The 17,933-nt window shown below is 39.9% G+C and overlaps 1 protein-coding gene and 1 non-coding gene across 2 annotated transcripts in view; both read left to right on the forward strand.

Annotated features, from left to right (window-relative positions):
• The window catches only part of LOC124722104, a 97,743-nt gene that overhangs the window by 69,038 nt on the left and 10,772 nt on the right, over nt 1-17,933 (forward strand). The window contains exon 7 of the mRNA XM_047247302.1: nt 10,954-11,228. The gene's annotated coding sequence lies outside the window, so the exon portion shown is untranslated. The remainder of the gene's footprint in view (nt 1-10,953; nt 11,229-17,933) is intronic.
• LOC124723908 lies at nt 3,966-4,072 on the forward strand. The gene has a single exon (XR_007006569.1). It is a non-coding gene; the product is annotated as a U6 spliceosomal RNA (small nuclear RNA).

The following is a 17,933-nucleotide window of genomic DNA, read 5'->3' on the forward strand; positions in this document are numbered from 1 at the left end:
GTCTATATCCGGCAAATTAAAATCTCCACCCAGAACTATAACATGGTCGTGAAATCTACTGGAAATATTTTCCAAATTATCTTTCAGGTGCTCAGCCACAACAGCTGCTGAGCCAGGGGGCCTATAGAGACATCCAATTACCATGTCTGAGCCTGCTTTAACTGTGACCATCATCCAAATTATTTCACATTTCGGATCTCCGTCAATTTCCTTTGATACTATAGCACTTCTTATCAATAGAAACACGCCTCCGCCTTCACTGTCCAGCCTGTCTCTGCGGTATACATTCCAATCTGAGTTTAGGATTTCATTACTGTTTACGTCTGGTTTCAGCCAACTTTCTGTCCCTAGTACTATATGGGCATTGTGACCGTTTATTAATGAGAGCAGTTCTGGGACCTTTCTATAGACGCTTCTGCAGTTTACTATTAGCACATTAATAATGTTATTCCCTGTTGCATTTTGCCTACTCCTACCTTGCTGCGGCTCAGCAGGCATCTTGTTGGGCCTAGGGAGGGAATTCTCTAACCTAAAAAACCCACATGTGCACTCCACACGTACTCCGCTACCCTTGTAGCCACTTCCGGCATGTAGTGCACGCCTGACCTATTCAGGGGGACCCTACATTTCTCCACCCGATAGCGGAGGTCGAGAAATTTGCACCCCAGACCTCCGCAGAATCGTCTGAGCCTCTGGTTTAAGCCTTTTACTCGGCTCCAAACCAGAGGACCGCGATTGGTTCTGGGAACGATACTACAAATAGTTAGCTCAAATTCCACCCCGCGAGCGAGGCTTTCTACCTTCACCAATTCTGCCAACCGCCTGTACGAACTGAGGATGACCTCTGAACCCAGACAGCAGGAGCCATTGGTGCTGACATGAGCAACAATTTGCAGTCAGGTGCACCCAGTGCTCTCTATCGCCGCCGGCAGGGCCTCCTCCACATCTCAGATGAGGCCGCCCCCGCAAGCAGACAGAGTGAACACTGGCATCCTTCCCTGACCTTTCTGCTATTTCCCTAAGGGGCTCCTTCACCTGCCTAACGTTGGAGCTCCCAATAACTAATAAACCCCTCCCCCCGTGTGCCTGCTCGGACCTTGCTGAAGGAGCAGCCACATGTCCACTCACAGGCAGAGCGGGCGATGCCACATGGCCAGCCTCCACATTGCCCCTCTGCCTCGTGCGCCACGACCGCCGCTAAACCCGCCACTCCCCTTGGGGAGAGGGTGGCCCAACCGCGAAGATGTCTCGACAGCAGGGGCATTGGGTGAAGCATGTAACACCTGGGGTGTACCATGCGATGCACCAGACCCCCCGCTGCCGCCACACTCTGAGGCAGCAGCCTGAAGACGGCTGACCACGGCTATCAACACGTTCAGTTGTTCGCGAACAGTGGCCAGCTCTTCCTGCGTCCGTACACAGCAGTCACACATCCTATCCATCCTAAAAAATCAATTTACTGTAGAGAGTTAATCAACTTTTAACTAGACTGCTAATTCTCTAAAGGTGGCTGATTGTTGACTAAACTGTGGTTGCTAGACACTTCTGGTAGAAAACAATGAAAATAGCACTACCTGTCTCTGGACTGTATTGAAAACAAACACTAGCACTACTGGGACTACAGGGACTCTCTCTGACTGTATTCAAAACAAACATGAAATCTATGGAACACTATTACTAGCACTCGACAATTAAAGCTTCCTAAAAGCAAAAACACATGGAAGAAGAAGTGACATGTAAGAAAAATACAGTTAATACTTAAATTAATGAAGCTTGCTGTACAGCAGATGTGAGGCAGACGGTAGTTATGACAACACTCAATCGTCAGTAATGAACAATTCCAAAGCAGATAATATGTCAGTAGAATCAAGCATTTTTGCTTCAAGTCTAGTGCCTGGAAGGCAACTAACTATATTGTGAGAATGGGTACGAGATGTAGGAGGAGCTTCTTTTGACCACTGGTTGCACTGCTTTTTTCCAAAAAAATATTTGTCAGCAGAAGGCCTAACGCACACTTTTCATCTGATTCTTCACAACTACTTTCTGGTGTGAATTTAGAGGTGGAATCATGATCACTTAGTATAAATTCATCCTCATCTGCTGTGCCCTCCTCATCAGATTGCAAAAATGCAGGATCAGTCATTATTCTTTCCAACTCGACATCTGTTAATGACTTTGATGATGCCATTCTAAAAAATAATGCACACATACATAACCTTAAAAATTGATGTTATCATTGAAATTTTCCTCATTTTGGTGTACTCTAAGACTTCAGTCATGTAAAACACTAATTTAGATAATGAAAAAATACTTACATTAAGACTCTGGTGGGGTATTCTGAAACCTCTTTCTCTTTATCTCACAAAATATTACCAGAAACACCACATCCAACATTCCACGTTAAATGGCATCACTTCACTGAGGACTACCAAGAACACAGGCACCATCTGTTGTTCTGTTCACATTGCCTGGGGTTCTCCAGGACCCCACTAGAGCAGTTAAGGGTTAAATTATTGGTCACTCTAAGTGACGGTTTACAGTTGGGTGCTGACATCTTTGAATTCAGATTCTGTGGAGAGGGTCATAGGGGTGACAATAATGCAGAACTGCTCCATAATCAAGGTTTGTGAAACTCATTAATATGGTGAGGTGTCATGAACTTCCATTAAAGTTTTCTTCTCTCTCCTCTGCAACATATGAGTGTCATGCTTGTGAGAAACTCTCATACTGTTAAATCATCGCTTCCAAATGCTTGTGAGTGCATTCTGCAATTTACAAGCCCCACTTGCAGCTCAGGCATGCAGCTAATGATGGGTCAAGTGGCGAAAACCCCTCTTCTGCCACTGGTGTGCAGTCTTTTGTGGTAATTTTCAAAGTTATTGTTAGGAAGATGTATCAATCCTAGTGTTTTAAATTCTCTTTGCCTTATCGAATCACATTGATGAAAATAGTTACATAATAACGAAAGCGCTGACTTTTTTTATGATATGCACTTCATCCAAAATACACAGGAAAAGACAAATCTTACAATGATACTTTATGTCTAACAAAAAAAATGCTGAACTGACTCTGTGTTGGAGTGTACAACCTAACTGAATCTTGTGAGGAATATTTTGAAAAGGTTACACCTGTTTTCCAATTCCATTATTGTATAGTTCAAGTTTGTTTTTCACTTCTAATCATACCATCATTAATAAACATTAAATAAAGATGCTGATAAGGCCTCAGATGCACCCATTGCTTCTGGCAACTGAATAGTGTGCCTAAAAAGTTAAATGACAGAGTTCACTTTCTCTGTAAAAAGTAAATATATGACACTTGTCTTTATATTTCAGTACAACACTGATGACAGCTATTTTTCTGCAACCCTGTTGAACTTTATCTCTCTTGAAATGAGAACATCGCATAAAATGTCACCAACTAGTTAGTTCCCCAAATTTAAATACATTTCTTTACACATGTCTACCTTTTACCATTCACTGAAGTCCAGATGTTATACTGGGTGCTTTTGACAGCACTCAACAATTAAATTCAACATTGATAATACTAACAAATTTTATGAGTATTTACTTTTACTTAATATGCATTTTCCATGCATGTATTTTGCAACTCTCTTGCCTCCTTTACTCAAGAACATGACACTGGAGTTTCACTCCAAATAAGAACCATATATCTGTAAAATCAAGGTCATTCTTACATTGTTAACATCCAAATACATTCTATTCATACTCTGATTTGGTTCAAGTGCGTTACTGTGACTAAATTTTTACACAATGTACAAACATATAAAACTCCTAATTCACAAATATTTATATCTTGTGACAAATTTTTACTTACATTTCATCAATATTAATGGTACTTCAAACCAAAACACTTACAATTTAGTTTCTTTTTTTTTCTTCAGAGCATCTGCTCATTGCTCTAGACTGCAAATTATAGGTGGCCTACTAATGCCAACACAAATTGTACTCACTTCGGCGGTACATATACTAAAATTGGAACGATACGGAGAAGATTAGCATGGCCCCTGCGCAAGGATGACACGCAAAATCGTGAAGCGTTCCACATATTATTAACATTAGTGTCATGCAATATTTTGTGTAATGTAATATCTTGTACAGACATCTTTTATTAACCTGACACATTCCACATCATTATGAAGTGTCGTATTCATGATCTATGGAACAAGTATTAATCTAATCTAATCTAATCTTATGCCTGTAGAATCTCATTTTGTTGGCTGTACTGAACAAATGAAGGAACACTGTGTGTTCAATACAACAATTTTTAAATTAGATATCAGTAATAGTGTTGTGCTGACATGCTACAGAGCACGTGTGCTTGCCACCTGCCATGAAAATAGCAGACCATGTGGATCAATCACAAGAAAGTGGACTGAGGTAGTGGAGTCTCTCTCCATCATGCACTGCCTTGCATCAGCCTTGGGATTTTGCTGGAGAGAACCATGTGACAAAAAGAGCTCCCTGACGACCCCTTCCCATGCTGATGCTGAATGTCTGACGATCACTCGTGCAAGTTAGTGTTATATATTCTGTTGGTGGGAAGACAGGACTTGCCATGAGGTGCAGTTATGGTATCCTGGACATGTACGGCTGCAGAGAAGACAATATCAGTGAATCTGTACTGCACAGTTCACCTGAATAATGTTCGTGGACACCTGTGCCACATGTTGCCTCATTACAGTGGTCTATCACGAGCTTATTCATAAGTTTTGTTTTTTTGTATTTGCTAGGTATGGTACAACTGTGGATAATTTTTGATATTTATGATTCATTTCTTGCCACTCACTAAACCTTCAGTTTTGTGAGGCTACCATGTGCTATGGGGATTCCTCCCACTGTGTCCATTTTTATCGTTACATAATTTTAGTGTGTTAATTTCCCACGTTAATTTGTATGTAATTGTGTCCTATAGACATTTCCATGTCCTGTTTGCTTTATTTTTTCACTAATGCCCATACGTACTAGTGTACTATCTACATCTACATCTACATCCATACACTGCAAGCCACCTGACAGTGTGTGGTGGAGGGTACCTTGAGTACCTCTATCAGTTCTCCTTTCTAATCCAGTCTCGTATTGTTTGTGGAAAGAAGGATTGTCAGTATGCCTCTGTGTGGGCTCTAATCTTTCTGATTTTATCCTCATGGTCTCTTCGCGAGATATACATAGGAGGGAGCAATATACTGCTTGACTCCTCGGTGAAGGTATGTTCTCAAAATTTCAACAAAAGCCCGTACCAAGCTACTGAGCATCTCTCCTGCAGAGTCTTCCACTGGAGTTTATCTATCATCTCCGTAACGCTTTCGTGATTACTGAATGATCCTGTAACGAAGCGCGCTGCTCTCCATTGGATCTTCTCTATCTCTTCTATCAACACTATTTGGCATGGATCCCACACTGCTGAGCAGTATTCAAGCAGTGGGCGAACAATTTTACTGTAATCTACTTCCTTTGTTTTTGGATTGCATTTCCTTAGGATTCTTCCAATGAATCTCAGTCTGGCATCTGCTTTACCAGCGATCAACTTTATATGATCATTCCATTTTAAATCACTCCTAATGCCTACTCCCAGACAATTTATGGAATTAACTGCTTCCAGACGCTGACCTGCTATATTGTAGCTAAATGATAAGGGATATTTTTTTCTATGTATTCGCAGCACATTAAATTTGTCTACATTGAGATTCAATTGCCATTCCCTGCACCATGCATCAATTCACTGCAGATCCTCCTGCATTTCAGTACAATTTTCCATTGTTAAAACTTCTTGATATACCACAGCATCATCCGCAAAATGCCTCAGTGAACTTCCGATGTCGTCCACAAGGTCATTGTGAAGGTGAATAGCAATGGTCCTATGACACTCTCCTGTGGCACACCTGAAATCACTCTTACTTTGGAAGACTTCTCTCCATTGTGAATGCCATGCTGCATTCTGTTATCTAGGAACTCTTCAATCCAATCACACAATTGGTCTGATAGTCCATACGCTCTTACTTTGTTCATTAAATGACTGTGGGAACTGTATCGAATGCCTTGCGGAAGTCAAGAAACACTGCATCTACCTGGGAACCCATGTCTATGGCCCTCTGAGTCTCGTGGATGAATACCACGAGCTGCGTTTCACACGATCGTCTTTTTCGAAACCCATGCTGATTCCTACAGAGTAGATTTCTAGTTTCCAGAAAAGTCATTATACTCAAACATAATACATGTTCCAAAATTCTACAACTGATCAACGTTAGAGATATAGGTCTATAGTTCTGCACATCTGTTTGACGTCCCTTCTTGAAAACGGGGATGACCTGTGCCCTTTTCCAATCCTTTGGAACGCTACGCTCTTTTAGAGACCTACAGTACACCGCTGCAAGAAGGGGGGCAAGTTCCTTCATGTACTCTGTGTAAAATCAAACTAGTATCCCATCAGCTCCATCTGCCTTTCCTCTTTTGAGCGATTTTAATTGTTTCTCTATCCCTCTGTCGTTTATTTCGATATCTACCATTTTGTCATCTGTGCGACAATCTAGAGAAGGAACAACAGTGCAGTCTTCCTCTGTAAAACAGCTTTGGAAAAAGACATTTAGTGTTTTGGGCTTTAGTCTGTCATCCTCTGTTTCAGTAACATTTTGGTCACAGAGTGTCTGGACATTTTGTTTTGATCCACCTACCGCTTTGACATAAGACCAAAATTTCTTAGGATTTTTCTGCCAAGTCAGTACATAGATTGGTTGGTTGGTTTGGGGAAGGAGACCAGACAGCGTGGTCATCGGTCTCATTGGATTAGGGAAGGAAGTCGGCCGTGCCCTTTCAGAGGAACCATCCCGGCATTTGCCTGGAGTGATTTAGGGAAATCACGGAAAACCTAAATCAGGATGGCCGGACGCGGGATTGAACTGTCGTCCTCCCGAATGCGAGTCCAGTGTCTAACCATCAGTACATAGAACTTTACTTTCAAATTCATTGAATGCATCTTGCATGGCCCTCCTCACATTACATTTCACTTTGCGTAATTTTTGTTTGTCTGCAAGGCGTTGGCTATGTTTATGTTTGCTGTGAAGTTCCCTTTGCTTCCACAGTAGTTTTCTAATGCAGTTGTTGTACCACGGTGGCTCTTTTCCATCTCTTACGATCTTGCCATGTGCTCTAGGTTAGTGAGAAAAAAATTTTCACAGTGTTGTGGAACAGTCAAATGGACAGAGAGAGAGAGAGATGGATAAAACCATTCTTTTCAGGGGCCAGATCAAAGCCTCTCACTCATTGGAATGAAGTAGCTCATTTTCTCAACTTTCACTTATTACAATAAAAGGAAGGCATCTTGCCTTTTCTGTTCATGGTCACCATACCAGAATTTTTTCTATTTTATCCTGTTTTGAAAGAACATGGAAAGGGGATTAATAATTTTCCATCATTTTCCTTCTAGTTTTAAAATTAGCAAAATGTCCCACATTTTACCTACAGTGTCACAATAATATTCTGAATATTTTTATCAAGGAGGAATTTATAAAAAGAAATCTCTTTCTGGTTACTTTTTCACAATTTAATTGAAAACAAAATATAATATGAAACTACAATATAATAAAAATTAATTTTCTACCTCCTGAAATTATATACAGTTGTTTAAGCATGTGTTTCTGAGTGTCCTGCAGAGTGGTTGTTTCTATTTTATGCATAAAATGGAATCAACAACTCATCATAACATTGGAAGAACATCATTACTGAATTACACCAAGAAAACCTGAGATGCCACATCTACAGTTGTTGTTTACAATCATCTTTGCAATATATGTATCTGAGATGAACAATCTGTTCATTGTTATGATTTTAAATTTGACCAGTTTTTCCTCAAAGTGAGTTATTTTATTATGTCAGCGGATATCTGTCCCCCTTTTGAAAATATGTACTCACATGGCACCAAAGTATTTGGTATACAAAACCTTGCTCAAACCAATTGATGAGTTATTGGGTACAGGAGGTATCTGGATTTCCACAAGTCTAAGAGATCACTACTTGTAGGAAAATACACTTCGGATGAATATGTAGTTCAACAATTGCTGCAGGTCCTTACTGGTAGATGACTGGTTGTACCAGTAAATTCCATCCAAACAGAAAAATTCCAAACTGTTACAGTAGTAATTGGTTGGTGATTGTTCTTTTTTTGATTTTATTGTATTTCAGCAATTTGCTTAATGCAAATAGACTCTTCTTGAAAAATATAACTGCTTTTCTGACCTCATCAATTGTTTTCTGTATTGGCTTTTGTACTGGGTGTTACACAAAGTGTGAGATATGTGGAAGGTTCAAAACTATGACAACTGATTTCATATTTGAAACATTGTACACTAGTAAGATAGATTTGATATTATATTAGGTGACAACAGCCTTTAACTAATTTGAAATATTTTCTGCAATGTGTCTTTCTCCAGACTGGAAGCACTCAAGAAAGTACAACTTTGAACCTTCTCATCTACAAAATGTGCTGGGATTGCATAAAAACTAGTATTATTTATAGTTGTCCACCTCTACGGCTGTCGAATTATTTTCTATTTTATCAAATAACTGGGAATAAGAGAATTTGATAACATTTTTCAAATTTTTAAGCTATATCAAATGCCATAATTTAATTTAACATGGTTGGCTTTATAACATTGACAAATTTGCTTACCAGTTGTTGGAAACAAAAATTGATTGGAGATGATGGTGTTACAAAATAAAATAAATTGACATCTAGTTGTGACCCAAATGACAATGGCACAGATACAGATTAATACTCACTTTGAGTTCTCGGAAGGAGAACTTCATGTGAAGGGGAAGCAGATATATGTGAGAATGGTTGGTGAGAAACAATTTCTTGGATATCTGTAAATTATCATCAATTGACTGTGATTTTGATCAGTTTCCTGACCAATACTTTTTCAGAATTACTGTTTGATGCTTAGACTTTAAAAGTCTCTTCATGTTTAACGAGGAGCCAGAAGCTGGGAGTAATGGCATTTTTCTTTATTTATCCAGTTCAGTAAAATGATACCATATATAACTCAAAGTTCTCCTAAATGAAGACAATGTGACTGGCTCACATCCTGCAGCACTGAAATCTATGTTGTATGGAAAAACTCAAATACTGACTATTAAGATGCAGTTTGAAATAGTAAAAAATTAAAATGAGAACAAATATACATGTAGTGTCTTCTGTAATCTACAGATGCACTAATATATTAATTTAATAACACATACCATTCTTATTGTACTGAAAAATATCCATAACAAGCCAAACTCAGATGAAGAATAGTGTCAAGAAGAAATTAGGTTGAACTGCAAACTGACTCAGTGAATGAGCAAAGAGTTCTACAAGCTAAATCAGTGAATGAGCCAAGAACACAATGAGTGGGATGCTTCATGGGTAAGGAGTGGTATACAAGCAGAGAGGGGCTGACAGGGGCTAGCTCACTCCCTCACCCCATTGGTGCAGAGTCAAGACCAGTTGAGGCATGGTGAATGGAGATCACTAATTCTTGCAAGTCAGTTCCTTGTTGCTTGCTCAGAGCAAAGTGAGCTTCACAGTGCTTCTTGCAAGATGTTCATCAGATCGAGAGCAGAAATAAAAGGAATATAAATAAACAAATAAAAAGAAATAAAGTTTTTCTGTGTTAACATAACATCTAAAGAACTGATTTTTCTTCAGTTTCTATTCCTTTCATGGTTGATACAAGCTGCTCACAACAATATGGCATGCAACCAGATAAAGATACATCATCTGGAAACTGAATTGTGTGATTTTGCATGTATATTTCACTCTCACACTTTCAGATTCATGATCAAAGGTTTTCCTGAGCTTTTGAGTTTATTGCAAGGAATCAGTTTCAACATAAAGTGGTAACTGTTAACACTATATTCCTTTCAGTCAAGGAGACAATTTGAGACCAATCAGATTGCTTAAGTGCTATCATCAGCATAGTATTTAATCTAGGGTCATGAGTCCAAACTAAACTGGTGACTACTAAAAACTATTTCACAACTGTTGGAATGCAACAGCTCTTCTTTAAATGTCAGTGTCAGAGTTTATGTTCATGTACCTGAATCGCATGTACTTCAAATCTTCTGGGTTATGAGAGTGATGGCTAAGTGCAATTATTTTTCCTTCTCCCCCCCCCCCCCCTCCCCCCCACAGCAGGGAGGAAAGTTACCTTTCATGGCATGCCAACTATACTGTAACTCACTATGAATCACAAACTATTCAACATGTGTTTCCTTACATAGATTTGTCATTTTGTAGTGATTTTGCTATTAGATATCAGTGTGTCATTCACAGGTTGACTTCACAGTTAAATGTAATTGTTTAATTTAAATGAAGTATATGTATGTTTACTAACTAAGAAGCCAAACTGTTTACTTAATTAAAACTTATATTGATAGCTACAAGGAATATTTTGCTGCCAAAGCTTCTGAAACCAATTTTAATCAAATAAAAATGTATGAAGCAGAAGTAAAACAGTTATAGCTACTTTTCGTTCAAGAGACAGCACTCTAAACAAAATTATGAAGTGAAAATGCAGATTAATACAAGTTTAGGGCTACATTATTTGCCTCCAGTTGAATACCAAATTCTTTCACTATTCATCAACATTAGTATTACAAGAAGCATATTGTTACATTCTTCATTTCAGTTGGGCATATAGGTTCATTACAGTGTTTCTTCCCCACAAAACTATTGGAATTATATTAAATAATGAAGTTTGACAGAATGAGATATCAGATATTTCATTTTCCAGTATCCTAACTACCAAAGAAAATGAGTTTACATTACTGGTGAGGAGATCATGTAAACCATGAAGAAATATTTAATAATGCTCATAGAAAATGATTGTTCTAATTAACAAATGTTATTTTAATGATAGATATTTCACAAATCTTTTTTTTTCTGTTTGTTTTTCAGGCATAGGAAGCTAGTTAATATAGATGCTGAGATAGATACCATATATTAGAAGAAATTAAAGTTTATCTAAAGAAGGCATGTTGATATACATTACTTTGAAGGACATGCTGCCAAAATAAATATATAAATCGCTGCCTGCTTCTTGCATTGCTATATTCAGCACTTGGTGAATTTGTATTGCCACTCAACAGTATAAGCTACAACTATACTCTAGCTGAAGTCTGGAAAAATGGATAGAACCTGACTGACATACAACAATTCTGAAATTGTCAAGGGTAAGCAAACATAATAATACTTCTGCATGGAATTTTCCTCAATTTAATTCTAGACTAACAGTGTAGCATGATACATTCAAGAAGGGTCGTTGAGCAGATGCGCAAAACTATAGACCTATATCTCTAGCGTCGATCTGTTGTAGAATTTTAGAACATGTTTTTTGCTCGAGTATCATGTCATTTTTGGAAACCCAGAATCTACTATGTAGGAATCAACATGGATTCCGGAAACAGCGATCGTGTGAGACCCAACTCGCTTTATTTGTTCATGAGACCCAGAAAATATTAGATACAGGCTCCCAGGTAGATGCCATTTTCCTTGACTTCTGGAAAGCATTCAATACAGTTCCGCACTGTTGCTTGATAAACAAAGTAAGAGCCTACAGAATATCAGACCAGCTGTGTGGCTGGATTGAAGAGTTTTTAGCAAACAGAACACAGCATGTTGTTCTCAATGGAGAGACGTCTACAGATGTTAAAGTAACCTCTGGCGTGCCACAGGGGAGTGTTATGGGACCATTGCTTTTCACAATATATATAAATGACCTAGTAGATAGTGTTGGAAGTCCCATGCGGCTTTTCGCGGATGATGCTGTAGTATACAGAGAAGTTGCAGCATTAGAAAATTGTAGCGAAATGCAGGAAGATCTGCAGCGGATAGGCACTTGGTGCAGGGAGTGGCAACTGACCCTTAACATAGACAAATGTAATGTATTGCGAATACATAGAAAGAAGGATCCTTTATTGTATGAGTATATGATAGCGGAACAAACACTGGTAGCAGTAACTTCTGTAAAATATCTGGGAGTATGCGTGCGGAACGATTTGAAGTGGAATGATCATATAAAATTAATTGTTGGTAAGGTGGGTACCAGGTTGAGATTCATTGGGAGAGTCCTTAGAAAATGTAGTCCATCAACAAAAGAGGTGGCTTACAAAACACTCGTTCGACCTATACTTGAGTATTGCTCATCAGTGTGGGATCCGTACCAGATCGGGTTGACGGAGGAGATAGAGAAGATCCAAAGAAGAGCGGCGCGTTTCATCACAGGGTTATTTGGTAACCGTAATAGCGTTACGGAGATGTTTAACAAACTCAATTGGCAGACTCTGCAAGAGAGGCGCTCTGCATCGTGGTGTAGCATGCTCGCCAGGTTTCGAGAGGGTGCGTTTCTGGATGAGGTATCGAACATATTGCTTCCCCCTACTTATACCTCCCGAGGAGATCACGAATGTAAAATTAGAAAGATTCGAGCGCGCACGGAGGCTTTCAGACAGTTGTTCTTCCCGCAAACCATACGCGACTGGAACAGGAAAGGGAGGTAATGACAGTGGCACGTAAAGTGCCCTCCGCCACACACCGTTGGGTGGCTTGCGGAGAATAAATGTAGATGAATGTAGATGTAGATGTAGATGTACATAAATTATATTACTGACTAAGAACACAAAAGTTCTTTGATTCATTTACAGCAAGAGGATGCTACACTCAATACAGTAATTGAGCACAACCCTATGGGCAACCATTGTTCTTCATCCCCATGATGGCAGCCGCCATATTTAGAACACACTTTGGCTGCTATTAAAGCATTTCATTTTCAGGGTGTCCTTTTTGTTTGAAAGTAATACTGTAAAGGAAAAATTGTGTCCATACTCCACAAAATACACTTTATGCAATGGTCTTTGCCTTGTGTACAGAAACATTATTATGCCAATATAGAAAACATGTTTCCAAATCGCTACCACAGTATCATAAATGTCTGTCTTCATTTTGCTATTTAGCAGAACTCATGGTCTGAGTGCAACCAAAAGGATTACTTCACATCTGTGAAATGTCACTGCTACCTCAAAACACTCACGTAAATACCATTCTCGAAGTATCTACTGTATCCACACACACATACGGGAAAAATATATCTAGAAACAAAGATGATGTAACTTACCAAACGCAAGTGCTGGCATGTTGATAGACACACAAACATACACACAAAATTCAAGCTTTCGCAACCAATGGTTGCTTCATCAGGAAAGAGGGAAGGAGAGGGAAAGACGAAAGGATGTGGGTTTTAAGGGAGAGGGTAAGGAGTCATTCCAATCCCGGGAGCGGAAAGACTTACCTTAGGGGGAAAAAAGGATGAGTATACACTTGCACACACACACATATCCATCCGCACGTACACAGACACAAGCAGACATTATCTCATCATTTCATAAAACCATCTTTTACTGCCCCCAACACTGATACTGTTTCCTGCACTCTAAGCTTCAACACACATACATCCTTCCTACCAGTGGTTCAGGATAGCAGTAAAACCTTGAAAACTTTTCAATATAAGATACTGTCAGTAGCGTCCAAAAAAATCTGAAGAATACCAGAACAGTGACTGTATCTAGTGTGTTCCTGGTGTTTACCCTTCTCAGTACCTTCATTAACAAGGGACCTGGGCAAATATTAATCACAAAAAATCTCTCTTACCAAATGGATGAACTTCTAGGTCCCCTATAAACATGAACTGATCACCACTGAGGGCTTTTTTTTTCTTTTCTAATCTGACAGAAAATTTGCATGATGATTGTAAATTCTTCATGTGTTTTGACTAATCGTAAGTATTGCCTGGTATCACGCAGAGAATATTCAGTGAGATATGAAGGTATTTGTCGATACCATGTATACACATCACATACTGTCCTGTTATTAACATCATTGCACATAATAGATTCTATCAACAGACTTCAACTAATCTTTCATGAAACTTCCTGCTGTCCCTGCTCCCCATACCCATTCATTCATTCATTCATCCTGTTCTGTAGATCTCATCAGGAAGGAGAACCTTGAGAAATGTGGTTCAGGTTATACATTAATGAAAACAAGGAAATCATAAAACCTTAATAAATATACATCTACATCTAGACACACACTCAGGTGGTACCCACACAGTGCATCGCAAAGGATTCTTTGTACCACTACTAGTCATTCCATTTCCTGTTGCACTTTCATATGGAGTAAGGGATGACATGTTGTCTATACCCCTCTGTATGAGCCCTTAGTTATCTTATCTTGTCTCCATGGTCCTTACACAAAATATACACTGGTGGCAGTAAAATCATTCGAATGTCAGCTGCAAAGGGTGGTTCTCTAACTTTTCTCAGAAGTGTTTCACAAAAAGAATGTCATTATCTCCCTTGGGAATCCTATTTAAGTTCACGAGGTGTCTCCATAATACTCACATGTTGATTACACATACCAGTAACAAATTCAGCAGCATGCCTCTGAATTGCTTTGATGTCTTTCTTTAATCTGACCTGGTGGGGATCCCAAACACTCAAACAATTTGTAAGATTGTGTCACACTAATGTTCTACACACAGTCTCCTTTATAAGTGAGCTGCACTTTCCTAGAACACTCCCAATAAAGTGAAGTCTAACATGTGTCTTCTCTAATACCAATCTTATGTGCTCATTCCATTTCATGTAACTTTGCAACATTGATCTTAGATATTTAATCAACATGACTATATTAAGTAGCACTCCACTAACATTGAATTCAAACATTACTGGGTTGATTTTCCTTCTAACCTGCATTAACTTACATTTTTCCACACTTAGAGAAAGCTGCCATTCATTAAACCAAACTGAAATTCTAAGTCAACCTGTATTCTCCTACAGTCACTCAATGACGACACTTTTCTGTTCACTACAGCATCATCAGCAAACAGCTGCAGACTGCTGCTCACCCTATCATATATAAAGAGAGAACAAAAGCAGTTCTCCCACACTTCCTTGGGGCAGTCGTGACATTACCCTTGTCTCTGATGAACACCACTGTACTAACAATAAAACATGACTATACTCCTTCATATTATTCATCTTATGCCAACTAAACGTAACCAAGTAATTCCTCTTTTACTCTAAATTTTCTCTTTTCCTGTTCCTTGCCATCTTATTCTCTCTCCTCATAGTTCTTTCTTCATATTTTATTTCCTGTGATTTAGTACTTTGTCAGTACATAACAAGGTGGTTTTAGTGGTTAAGGAATTATTTCTTATTAAGGGAAATATGGTGAATATCCATTTTCTTTATGTATAAGTGTGTTCATATATATGTATTGTCTGCATGAATCACTTATGGGATATCAATCATACATGTAGTAAATATTACTTAGATTGAATGATGAATCATGGTTAATTTCCATATTGTCCTCATGTGAAAATTTTGTAATTTTTATATCTGTATAATATTTTGACTTGCACTATTCCTACTCAAGATGTCACAGGAGCAAATAAAAATTAAGTAATTAATTAAGAGAGAATAAATGTTTAACAATGATCACATAACTTTTGGAATCAAAGTAAGATTACAAACATGCTGAGAAAAGTAGGCTTGACTATTAAGCATATGAGTCTGAATAAGAACTTTAAATTCTATTAAAGAGTATTTATTAAAATCAGGTTTCACATGCATAATGACCTTAAAGACATACGCAGACACAAAATTGCACAACCTTCCAACAGATAGGACAAATAAAGAATATGGTTTTCCAACATAAATTATGGTTATGATTATTTCCCCCTGCTATTTAAGGAATGCAGAATTCAATATTTTCGATGGTCTGTGGGTACGAAACTACACTCCTGGAAATTGAAATAAGAACACCGTGAATTCATTGTCCCAGGAAGGGGAAACTTTATTGACACATTCCTGGGGTCAGATACATCACATGATCACACTGACAGAACCACAGGCACATAGACACAGGCAACAGAGCATGCACAATGTCGGCACTAGTACAGTGTATAACCACCTTTCGCAGCAATGCAGGCTGCTATTCTCCCATGGAGACGATCGTAGAGATGCTGGATGTAGTCCTGTGGAACGGCTTGCCATGCCATTTCCACCTGGCGCCTCAGTTGGACCAGCGTTCGTGCCGGACGTGCAGACCGCGTGAGACGACGCTTCATCCAGTCCCAAACATGCTCAATGGGGGACAGATCCGGAGATCTTGCTGGCCAGGGTAGTTGACTTACACCTTCTAGAGCACGTTGGGTGGCACGGGATACATGCGGACGTGCATTGTCCTGTTGGAACAGCAAGTTCCCTTGCCGGTCTAGGAATGGTAGAACGATGGGTTTGATGACGGTTTGGATGTACCGTGCACTATTCAGTGTCCCCTCGACGATCACCAGTGGTGTACGGCCAGTGTAGGAGATCGCTCCCTACACCATGATGCCGGGTGTTGGCCCTGTGTGCCTCGGTCGTATGCAGTCCTGATTGTGGCGCTCACCTGCACGGCGCCAAACACGCATACGACCATCATTGGCACCAAGGCAGAAGCGACTCTCATCGCTGAAGACGACACGTCTCCATTCGTCCCTCCATTCACGCCTGTCGCGACACCACTGGAGGCGGGCTGCACGATGTTGGGGCGTGAGCGGAAGACAGCCTAACGGTGTGCGGGACCGTAGACCAGCTTCATGGAGACAGTTGCGAATGGTCCTCGCCGATACCCCAGGAGCAACAGTGTCCCTAATTTGCTGGGAAGTGGCGGTGTGGTCCCCTACGGCACTGCGTAGGATCCTACGATCTTGGCGTGCATCCGTGCGTAGCTGCGGTCCGGTCCCAGGTCGACGGGCACGTGCACCTTCCGCCGACCACTGGCGACAACATCGATGTACTGTGGAGACCTCACGCCCCACGTGTTGAGCAATTCGGCGGTACGTCCACCCGGCCTCCCGCATGCCCACTATACGCCCTCGCTCAAAGTCCGTCAACTGCACATACGGTTCACGTCCACGCTGTCGCGGCATGCTACCAGTGTTAAAGACTGCGATGGAGCTCCGTATGCCACGGCAAACTGGCTGACACTGACGGCGGCGGTGCACAAATGCTGCGCAGCTAGCGCCATTCGACGGCCAACACCGCGGTTCCTGGTGTGTCCGCTGTGCCGTGCGTGTGATCATTGCTTGTACAGCCCTCTCGCAGTGTCCGGAGCAAGTATGGTGGGTCTGACACACCGGTGTCAATGTGTTCTTTTTTCCATTTCCAGGAGTGTATATATGACAGATGAGGGAATGCACTATGCTTTGTCTTACTGCAGTTAGAATTTACTTTAAGAAAAGGGCTATTTATGTTTTGATTTCACTTTTTTTTTAATTTATTGAAATGATATCATCATTACTGAGAATGATTCTGAAAATAAAGGTAAGGTGCCTAATGTGGGAGAATTCACTAAAGTGAGACAGCTGGAGTCTGCCCAAAGTAAGTGCACAGCTCTGTTGAGAAGTATGAGTTCTCACGACATCAGAGTGTAGAGCAATGACAATAAGACCACTATAGGGTTGGACGTGGTCAAGAATGCTTGATTTTAAAAGTGTTGACCTTCAATTTTTTTGTGTGTATGTGTTTGTAGGGCTTTAATACCTGAATTTGAGCATGTGCTGCAATAGTATTACTATTACTTTATTGAAATTTCAGAGTCTCAAACACTGTGTTGCAACCTCCAAGTAACTATACAGAATACTTCTTCACAAAGTACTCTTCCATTCATTTTAAACTGAGCAGCATAACCGTGACGCTAGCTAGGTTTATAGTGCAAGATGGCTTATTTTTAACATGTGATCTATGGGTATCCTCATATGATGCATTATTGCATTTTAGGACACACTATACCATATCATGATAGCTCCAACTTGACACCAAATTGCTGGATTC

The sequence above is a fragment of the Schistocerca piceifrons genome, chromosome X, assembly GCF_021461385.2.
Source record: "Schistocerca piceifrons isolate TAMUIC-IGC-003096 chromosome X, iqSchPice1.1, whole genome shotgun sequence".
Taxonomy (NCBI): Eukaryota; Metazoa; Arthropoda; class Insecta; order Orthoptera; family Acrididae; genus Schistocerca; species Schistocerca piceifrons.